At 38.3% G+C, this 10759-nt stretch overlaps 1 pseudogene across 1 annotated transcript; it reads right to left on the reverse strand.

Moving 5' to 3' along the window:
- Positions 1-482: 482 nt before the first annotated feature.
- LOC307176603 (transmembrane emp24 domain-containing protein 2-like) lies at positions 483-1113 on the reverse strand (annotated as a pseudogene). The gene has a single exon. The product of its transcript is annotated as a transmembrane emp24 domain-containing protein 2-like (transcript).
- Between the last annotated feature and the right edge of the window lie 9646 nt (positions 1114-10759).

A 10759-nucleotide genomic window follows, 5' to 3' on the forward strand; every position in this document is an offset into this window, starting at 1 on the left:
AGGCAAGGTATAAAAGTACCAACCTGGTAGCATATTCTAGTCACAGAGCTCTGCCATTAGGCTGGATAGAAAATGTCAAGATTCAGATTGTTGTTTCTCATAAGGACTCAACAAAATGAATCTTTAATGACTTGAACTGCAGGATAAGGGATCCCAAGAACGCAGTCATTTTAGTAAAGTACTATCCTGAACAAACTGCATTTTATGATGAAAACAAAAGGAAAGAAGATATAATAAGGACTATACACCTATATTCCACTTACAGTGCTTGAGTTCTGGAAGGACCTGTATAATGAAGGCAGAATTCAAATATGAAATCATGCCAATCACATGTCAAATTTCACTATAACTTTCCTAAAAAAGCGTTTTCCCCCAATATCTCTTAATCACAAAGAAACAGAAGCTGTGAATGTACAGTTCAGAAAATAAAAATGTAGAAACTAATGACATTATTATGACCAAGATGTTTGGTAAACAGTGAATTATGAGTTTGGGCTCATCAGGAAAAGGGTTTTTAAACAACCCTCTGGACTGCAAAAAAATCTCTTCAGGTAGTAGATCTGTCCCAATGTCATGGCAACTAGAACAAGAGCTTCAAAGAAGGACCAAAGGACCACTCTGCTGTTTGTGTTGTCATTGATTGCTCTGTGTATTCTCTCCCAAACTCCCCTGTTCATGCTTTACAGCTGTTATTGCCACTGCGAGCTCATTAATCATTTCTTCTAGCTTGTTCTGGTGAGCTTCTGTTTCCATGTCTTGTCCTTAGGGGGCCTCCCCATTATCAATGGTGTACATCACTATCTTTGGAGTCACGGTGGACACCCTATTGCTAAAACAAAACTTATATGTTCCATCCATGTGAGCAGCAAATGTGTATTTCCCACTGGACTCCCTGTCTCCCTTATAAATTCCTTTATTTTCAGGCCCTGTAGCCTCCACATTGATGTCCAGGAAGCCGCCCTCAGCTACCTCGAAGATGAGGCCCATCTTGGTGCCCGAGGTGACCCGTTTGAAGAAGCATTCCTCTGCGTGCGCATCGATGCTGACGAAGTAGCCCGAGACCGTGGCCAGGAGGGCGGCCAGGAGCACGAGAAGCTCAGCGAGCGTCACCATGGTGCTGCTGGGGCCAAAGCCAGCATCGCAACTGTGCCCTCCGGAGCTGCACCACCACAGCCTTCTCCTAATTTCCTACTTTTTTGATTAAGACTATAGATATGTCTTGACATTTCCTTCCCTCACTCCAGTGGAACATTTCCATGTCCACTCTGGAGACTAGTGCGCTCTAAACCCTTGCTGCTCATACTGTGGTTTATGGACTAGCAGAATCAGCATCATCCCAGGAGCCTGTTAGAAATGCAGCATCTCAGGCCCATCCTCAAATCTACTGCATCAGAGTCTGCGTTTCAGCAAGATCCCCTAGAGAATCATACGTCGTTAACTTTTTTTTTTAACATCTTTATTGGGGTATAATTGCTTTACAATGGTGTGTTAGTTTATGCTTTATAACAAAGTGAATCAGTTATACATATACATATATTCCCATATCTCTTCCCTCTTGCGTCTCCCTCCCCATCCCACCCCTCCAGGCGGTCACAAAGCACCGAACTGATATCCCTGTGCTATGTGGCTACTTCCCACTAGCTATCTACCTTACATTTGGTACTGTATATACGTCCATGCGTTAACGTTTGAATGAACCTCTCCCTCGTGCGAAAGAGCCTAGAGGCTGGCATTCTGCATGAAGAGTGGGGCTGGAAGATCCACCTTTCTTTGTGCAGTTTAATGCCCTTGCTTTCGGTTCTGTGCCTCACTCTCATCAGGATCTCTGTCTAGTGTCCCCCAAGTCCCCAACGTGGTCGATTTCTTCAGAAATGAAATTTCTTGTGGCATCATAGTTTTTCAAGCCTCGGTGTCTCACACAGATTCCTTCTCCTTTCCTCTGCCTGAAATTTCTTTCCCAATCCTTCTCTCCTTCACATGAGTCCTTTCAAGACCCAGTTCAGGTGGTATGATCTCAGGAACAGTTTCTCTGGCCTGCCCCCCTCTCCATCCCTCTACCATCACAGACCCACAGACCAACAGAAATGCCTCTTTGGGGGCACCCACCTCACCCAGTGCTTACTCCATCTTTTCACAGGTCCTGGTCATTGCTACCTTATCCCTCTCTTCGACTGAACTGTAAGCACTTAAAGGCCTTTGCTCCCTCAATACTTAGCACAAAGCCTGGCACAGGCACACAGGGAGGTTCCTAGTAAATAGCTGTCGAATAAATGTGTCTGAACTGACCTGAACCTTTAGCAGTTCTCTCACTTGTAGTGAAAGCGCAGGCACCTTGTAAACGTGTCTTCGGTTTTGCCCCGATGATGTGGAGAGTCTTTCCAGGCTTCTTCTGCTCTGGATGGAATTTCTGCTCCCCCTGGTTTCTTACCTGCTGTCTCACATCTGGACTTGGCCTCTCATTTTGGGCTCTGGAGCTGAAACCAGTTAGACTGCCTGCCTGACTTTCTATCTATTAATCTTGACCCTGAGTGCCGATTCTTGACCTCAGTTCAGCACTAGACAGAGAGCACCGTGAGCTCCTTGGTCCTCAGTCCCTCTAGTCAAACTGGGCTAATGAAAGAGAAGAGTGCAGTCAGGAGTGGATGGATTATGTTTAGGGAAAGCTATACTGTGGAAATAGGTCGTTGTTTTATTTTTATATTGTTTTGATGTATAGAGTTTGTTTTATCTTTGCTTTTGCCAGATTAACACAGTATTTATATAACCTTGTGTTTCTTTAGAATGACATTTTGTGGGGGCTTCCCTGGTGGCGCAGTGGTTGAGAGTCCGCCTGCCGATGCAGGGAACACGGGTTCGTGCTCTGGTCCGGGAGGATCCCACATGCCGCGGAGAAGCTAGGCCCGTGAGCCATGGCTGCTGAGCCTGCACGTCCGGAGCCTGTGCTCCGCAAGGGGAGACACCACAACAGTGAGAGGCCCGCGTACCGCAAAAAAATAAATAAATAAAAATAAAATAGAATGACATTTTGTGGAGAATGGGAAATTGTCATTTCATTCTTTCTTAGTCTAACCCTAGGCCACATGCCTGTGATAGAATTTTTTTCTGCAGGCTTTTTGCAGGATTATATGAAATGAACATGAGATTTTTGCGTTATTCCAAATAGTATTTCACAAGCTGACCCTATATTTGCTATCCTCAACCTGAGATAAATATGCAAGAATTTACCATTCTGAATATAGTCTATTAATTTTCAACTTAGTGACCTATTTCTACTTCAATCATAAATGCCAAAATGTATTAGCTTAAATTAGCTTTGTGTCTTATGTTTACACTTCTGTGTATTTATAATCGTTCAACTAAAATGATAACTGAGAGACAGTCCCTCAGAATTGAGAAGTTATATGAGAAACTACCCAGCTATACCTTCTTTTGTTAAATTAAACTTTTTATTTTGAAATAATTGTAAATTCACATGCAGTTTATTCACATGCAGAATAAATGTAAATTCACATTGTAAGAAAAAATGCAGAGAAATCCTGTGTACCCTTTATCCAGTTTCTCCCCGTTATAACATCTTATAAAACTATAATGCAATGTCACAATCAAAATACTAAGATGCCGAACACTTCTACTGCCACAAGTATTCTACATGTTACTTTTGTATAGGTTCACCGCTCATCCCCTCCGCTATCACCCTCTCCTTAACGGCTGCCAACCACTAATCTGTTCTCCACTAGAGAACATATGGTAGTTGCATGTTTATTTTACTTTATTAAGAAACTGCTAAGCTGTTTTCCACAGTGACTGTACCATTTTACATTCCCACCAGTAATATTATGAGTGACTCAGTTTCTCCATATCTTCACCAGCATTTGGTGTTATCACTATTCTTTATTTTAGGGATTCTGATAGGTATATAGTGATATCTAACTGTGATTTAGTTTGCATTTATCTAATGGCAGATGAGGTTGAACAGCTCTTCATGTGTTTATTTGCCACATTATATCCTGTTTGGTGAAATGTCTCTCCATGTCTTTTTTTTTTTTCGGTACGCGGGCCCCTCACTGTTGTGGCCTCTCCCGTTGCGGAGCACAGGCTCCAGGCGCGCAGGCTCAGCGGTCATGGCTCACGGGCCCAGCCGCTCCGCGGCATGTGGGATCTTCCCAGACCGGGGCACGAACCCGTGTTCCCTGCATCGGCAGGCGGACTCTCGACCACTGCGCCACCAGGGAAGCCCTCTCCATGTCTTTTGTCAATTTTCTAATAGGAATTTTGCTCTCTGGTTTTGAGAGTGCTTTATATATTTTAGATACTAACCCTCTGTTGAATATGTGATTTGAAAATATTTTCTGCCAGGCTGTAATTTGTCCTTTGATCTTCTTAACAGGGTCTTTCACAAAGCAAACATTTAAAAACCTTGATGAAGACTAATTTATCAATTTTTCCTTTTATGGATCATGATTTCGGCATCAACTCAAAGAAGTCTATGCTTAGTCTTAGTTATCCAAGATTTTTCAGTTTTTTCCTTAAATTTTTTACAGCTTTAAATTTGTCTGTTATACCTTTTGAGTTAATTTTTTTGAACAAGGTGTGACACTTAGGCCAAGGGTCTTTTTTTTTCTACAGATGATGTCCACTTTCCTTAGCACTATTTGTTGAATGGACTTTCTGTCTCCCATTGTGTTACTTTTGCACCTTTGTCAAAAATCTATAGGACATATTTTTGTGGATCTATTTCTGGGCTCTCTATTCTGTTTGTCTACCCCTCCATCAATACCACAAAGTCTTGATTGATGTAACTATGTAATACATCTTGAAACCGAGTAGACTGATTCCACCAATTTTATTCTTCTTTTTTCAAAAATGTTTTAGCTATTCTAGTTCCTCTGCCTTTCCACATAAAATTTAGGAGATATATATATGTGTGTGTGTGTATATGCATATATACACACATATATATATATATATCTCCTCACAAAAAAATCTTGTTATAATTTTTATAGGAGTTGTGTCAAACCTGTATATCACTTTAGGGAAAATTGATATCTTTACTATGTTGACTCTTCTAATCCATGAACACTGTATTTCTTGTTCTTTTTTTTTAAGATTTTTTTTTTGATGTGGACCATTTTTAAAGTCTTTATTGAATTTGTTACAATATTGCTTCTGTTTTATGTTTTGGTTTTTTGGCCATGAGGCATGTGGGATCTTAGCTCCCCACCAGGTATTGAACCCACACCCTCTGCATTGGAAGGTGAAGTCTTAGCCACTGGACCATGAGGGAAATCCCTCTTTTTTTTTATGCAATTACTTTATAGGAATCAAACTACTGTTCATGGATGTTAATAAGATAGTTTCTATTATGTACCTGGTGTTTTCTTTTTCATTTTTTTTGATTTTGAACTCTGTATTTCTATCGACTTATTTAAATCTTTAATGTCTTATATCAGCATTGTGTAGTTTTAGCATACAAATCCTATGCATGTCTTGTTAGATTTACACATAAGGATTTTTTAAAACTATTGTACAAGTGTTGTGTTTTTCAGTATTCATATGTTCATTGCTAGTATATAAAAAAAAATCAAGTTTCGTATGTAGATCTTGTATCTTGCCACATTGCTGCATTCACCTATCAGTTCTATGAGATTTTTTTGGTAGAATTTGAAATTTTCTACAATGTCAATCATGTCTTCTGTCATAAGGACAGTTCTATTTCTTCTTTTCTGATCTGTATGTCTTTTATTTCCTTTTCTTGCCTTATTTAACTGGCTAGAAATTACAGCACTACGTTGAATAACATTGGTGAAAGCAGATATCCTTGCCATGTATCATTAAGCATAAGGTTAGCTGTAGGGTTTTTTTGTAGATGTTCTTTATCAAGTTGTGTAAATTCCCCTTATTCTTATTTTTCATGAAGTTTTTTGAATGGTTGTTCTGCATTGATTGATTTTATCATGTTATTTTTTCTTCTTTTTTTAATATAGTAGATTATGTCAAATTGATTACATTGAATAGTTTTCAAATATTGGAACTGTCTTGCATCCATGGAATAAATCTCACTTGCTCATAGTATATAATTCTTTTTTTAAATATATTGCTGAATTCTATTTGCCAATATTTTGTTAAAGATTTTGCATCTATATTCGTGAGGCATATTGTTGTACTGTTGTGCAGTTTTCTTGTTTTTTACTGTCTTTGTCTGGCTTTGGTATCAGAGCAATACTAGTTCATAAAATGAATTGGGAGCTATCCTTTGGTATTCTATTTTCTGGAGGAGCTTGTGTGTAGAATTGGTGATAATTTTTTTTTTAAGCATTTGGTAGAATTCTCCAGTAGAGTCATCAAAGATCAGAGTTCTTTTTTGGTAATTAAAAAAATTATGAATTCAATATCCTTAATAGCTTTAGGGCAATTCACATTATCTATTTCATATTGGATGACTTGTAATCTGTGATTTTTGAGGAATCTGTCCATTTCTCTAAGTTGTCAAATATATTTGTGTAGAGTTGTTTTTAGTACTGTTGACCTGTGAACAGCATGGGGGTTAGGAGCACCAACTCTCCATGCAGTCAAAAGTCCATGTATAACCTATAATTGGCCCTCCATATCCATGATTCCACATCAGCATATTCAACCTATTGTGTATTGTGTAGTACTGTAGTATTTACAATTGAAAAAATTCCATGCATAAGTGGACCTGCACACTTCAAACCCATGTTGTTCAAGGGTGAGCTATTTTTCAGGGTGGGGGTGGTAAATGTTTATTTATTTTTCTTTTCTCTTTTTTTATTGAGGTGTAGTTGATTTACAATATTATATGTTTCAGGTGTACAACATAGTAATTCACAATTTTTAAAGGTTATATTCCATTTATAGTTATTATAAAACATCAGCTATATTCCCTATTCTGTACAATATATCCTTGTAGCTTGTTTATTTTATACATAGTAGTTTGCACCTCTTAATCCCCTACACCTATCTTTCCCCTCCCCCTACCCTCTCCCCACTGGTAACCACAAATTTGTTTTCTATATCTGTGAGTCTGTTTCTTTTTTGTTATATTCATTAGTTTGTGATTCTACATGTAAGTGATATCACACAGTATTTGTCTTTCTCTGTCTGACTTATTTCTCTAAGCATAATACCTTCCAAGTCCATCCATGTTGTTGCAAATGGCAAAATTCCATTCTTTTTTATGGCTGAATAGTATTCCATTGTATGTATATGCCACATCTTCTTTATCCATTCATTTGTTGATGAACATTCCCTTATTATCTTTTGATGTCTGTGGGGTTTTTAGTGATAGCTTCTGTTTCAGTCTTGATATGGATAATTTTTCTTCTCTCTCTTTTTCTTTGTCAGTCATAATAAAGGTTCATCAATGTTATTGATCCTTTTAAAGAACCAGCTCTTTGTTCCATTGATTTTCTCTATTGTTTTTCTGTTTTGAATTTCACCAACTTATGTTCTTTATTATTTCTTTCCTTCTGCTTGCTTTGGATTTACTTTGCTTTCTTTATTCCAGGCTCTTGAGGTGGGATGTTAAATTACTGATTTGAGAATGTTCTTCTTTATTAACAGAGATTTTAGTGTTATAAATTTCCCTTTCAGCATTGCTTTAGGAGTGTCACACAAAACTTTTATGTTGTGTTTTCCTTTTCATTCTGTTCATTGTATTTTTCGATTTCCACTTTCCTCTGACCTTCATGATTTCTGATGAGCAATCCACTGTCATTGAATTATTTTCCCTCATTGACAATGTGTTATTTTATCTGGCTGCTTTCAAGATTTTGTCTTTGTCTTTAGCTTTTAGAAGTTTAATGGTGATGTGTCTTGTCATGGATTTCATAGAGTTTTTCCTGTTTGGGCTTCTTCAATCTGTAGTTTTATGTCTCTTGCCAAATTTAGGCAGTTTCCAATCATTATTTCTTTGAGTACTTTTTTAATCTCATCGTTTTCTTCTCCCCTCCAGGACTTGGAGGACTCAAATGTTAGATCTTTTGTTATAGTCCCCCAGGTGTCTGAGGCTCTGTTCATTGTATTTTTTTAGCTTATTTCCTCTCTGTTTGTTCAAATTGGGTAATTTTTATTGTTTTATCTTCCAGTTCATTGATTCTTTACTCTGTCACCTCTTTTCTGCTGTTTTGTCCACTTTATTTCAGTGATTGTATTTTGCAGTTCTAAAATTTCCATTTGGTTCTTTTTTATATCTTCTAGTTCTTTGCTGAGGCTTTCTATTTTTCAAAAGTTTCAAGAGTGTTTGTAATCATTCACTGAAGCATTTTTCGATGGCTACTTTAAAATCTTTGTCAGATAATTCTAACATCTTTGCCATTTCAGCATTGACATTTATCAATAGTCTTTTAAAATTCATTTTAAGATCTTCCTTGTGCTTGGTATGATGAGTAATTTTCAGTGGAAACCTGAATATTTTTGTGTTTTGTTATAAGACTCTGGATCTTATTTACTCCTCTTATTCTAACTCTCTTTCTCTGACACTTGTTCTTTTGGGGAAAGAGGAGGGCACTTCCTTGTTAATGCCAGATAGAGGTAGCCTCTGTGGCCATCCAGGCTCGGTTGACACCTGGTTGGAGGGATCCTCATTTCGCTGGATGAGTGGGACTTTCAGCTCAGCTGCGATCTCCACTGATATCACAGTGGAGATGATCTTGTTACTGCTGGTTGATGATGAAAGTCCTCAAACTTCCTTAGACTTCTTCTGACACTGCCCTAGCAGGGAGGAGGAGGAGTGCCTAATTATTGCTGGACCGGGGTGGAACTACAGACTCTCACATGGTCTCCAGGAATATTGTGTAAGAGAGGGGGCTCATTACTGGTCAGCAGGGGTAAATGTTCCATCTTCCTGCTTGGCCTTCTCAGATATCCCCTTAGTAGCGGTGTTGGGGCATTTTGTTATAGTGTGTGTGAGTGGAAGTCCCAGCTCCTCACTCCACTCAGTCTTTGCCAGCATGAGTGGAGTAGGGCCACAGCCTTTTCTATGGTGCTTGGCTTTTATTGTTTTCTGTCTTGATGGGTTGCCCTTTTTTTATTGCTTGGCTAGAGAAAGCAGGTTTTGTTGTGGCTTTTTTCCTTGCCTCCATTGGCATTCCCATATTGTTGGCTTCTTCATCTCCAGGTCTGGATATATGAAGTTAAAAGAAAACTTAGAGAACCCACCACCATGTTTTGTCTCATGTCTGAAAGTCTCTTGTTTGTCTGCCTTCTTCTCTCTACCTTTCAGTGACATCCTATGTGTTTTATATAAAATGTTCAGGGTTTTAAAGTTTTATTTTATATGACAAACAGGTAAATGATGTTTACTCTATGTTCCCAGTAGCAGAAATACAATACATTCAATTTTAAAAATGAGGAAATTGAAGTCTTGGGTAAGGATCCACAGCTACTAGTGGCATAACTGAATTAGATTCCTGCTTGCTCAACTCTTTGTTCAGTGTTCTCACCATTGTAACAATGAAATGCAGGCATCTGCCTTGAACTGTGATGGTGCAGAGACAGTGTTATGAGAATCCTGTACAGACTCCCACTGCTTCCTGGCCACGTATTCCTTCAGAACCTTTACATGGTCTTAGCTAACTCACTATATTGCTGTCTTCACTGATGGGTCCATAATTCCCACAAATGAACAGCTTCGAGGCAGCAGTGTTAATTTAAGGGAGGGCTGAGGAATTAAACACTAACAAATGCTCTCTTTTTACTTAATTATATATTATTGGAGATGGATGGGGATAATGGATGGAAATAGGAGGTGCTAAATAGCCTCAAGCCATCCAAACATTGCCTGCCTTGTATTAAACTCCAATGATAACAATATGCTGATATGGCAGCCTCTGTTGATTTTAATTAATTAATTTAGGACAATGGTGAAATATTTATTTAATATGAATCTGAGGTTATCTTTGGCAATGAAAGATTAAAGAGGACCTTAATAAACAAATTTGTTTATTTTTCCCATACTGTTGGCATTAGAAAAACATCTATAGCCACATGAAAACAGAATCTGTCATTTATGAGTTCCACTTATCCTTGCATAAGTCTCAAGTATCAAAATTGATTTTTAAGAATGTTCATTTGAAAAACAGCAGAGATAAGATTCAAGGATGCTTGCTTTTAGAGAAGGATTATTTATTAAGGGAAAGACTTGTCCTTTGAAAATTATTATCATAATTATCACTAAGAACCCAATTCTATATTTCTTATTAAGGCAAAATCCCTATTGAGGTAAACACAAGAAGGATGTTGATTGCAGTGGGATATCTATCTGAATAGGACTAAGTAATCAGCTTTAAAATGTCACTCAGTGGAATCAGCAGGGCAGAGGCTATTCCCTGGCAGGTTGCAAAACATTTTTTTGGAATTGCCAAGGATTTTACATCATCCTTGCATAGGTAATTATTAGGTAACTACAGAAGCAATATTTAAAACTCAAGGAAAAACTTTACTGGAACAGAGAAAATAGCATAGAAGTCCAAGGAGCTATATCAACTCATTGACTATGTTGAGAGTCATTGAATCACATACTCTCAGAGTTCAAGCCACTTGGTCCGAACCCACACTGGTGAGTAATTCTACTCCAGAGTCACCTGGCCGTGGTGTTTCTACGTCTCCTCTCAGGGAAGTCTGAGACTGGCACAAATGGCCCACTTCAGTCTCTGTGTGCTCTCCCTGTGTCTTCATTTGTTGGGCTTGACTCTATTCCTTCAGTCCATGCAAGTGCTTGGGGAATAAGTAATGAGAATGC

Source organism: Stenella coeruleoalba (assembly GCF_951394435.1).
Source record: "Stenella coeruleoalba genome assembly, chromosome: 18".
NCBI lineage: Eukaryota > Metazoa > Chordata > Mammalia > Artiodactyla > Delphinidae > Stenella > Stenella coeruleoalba.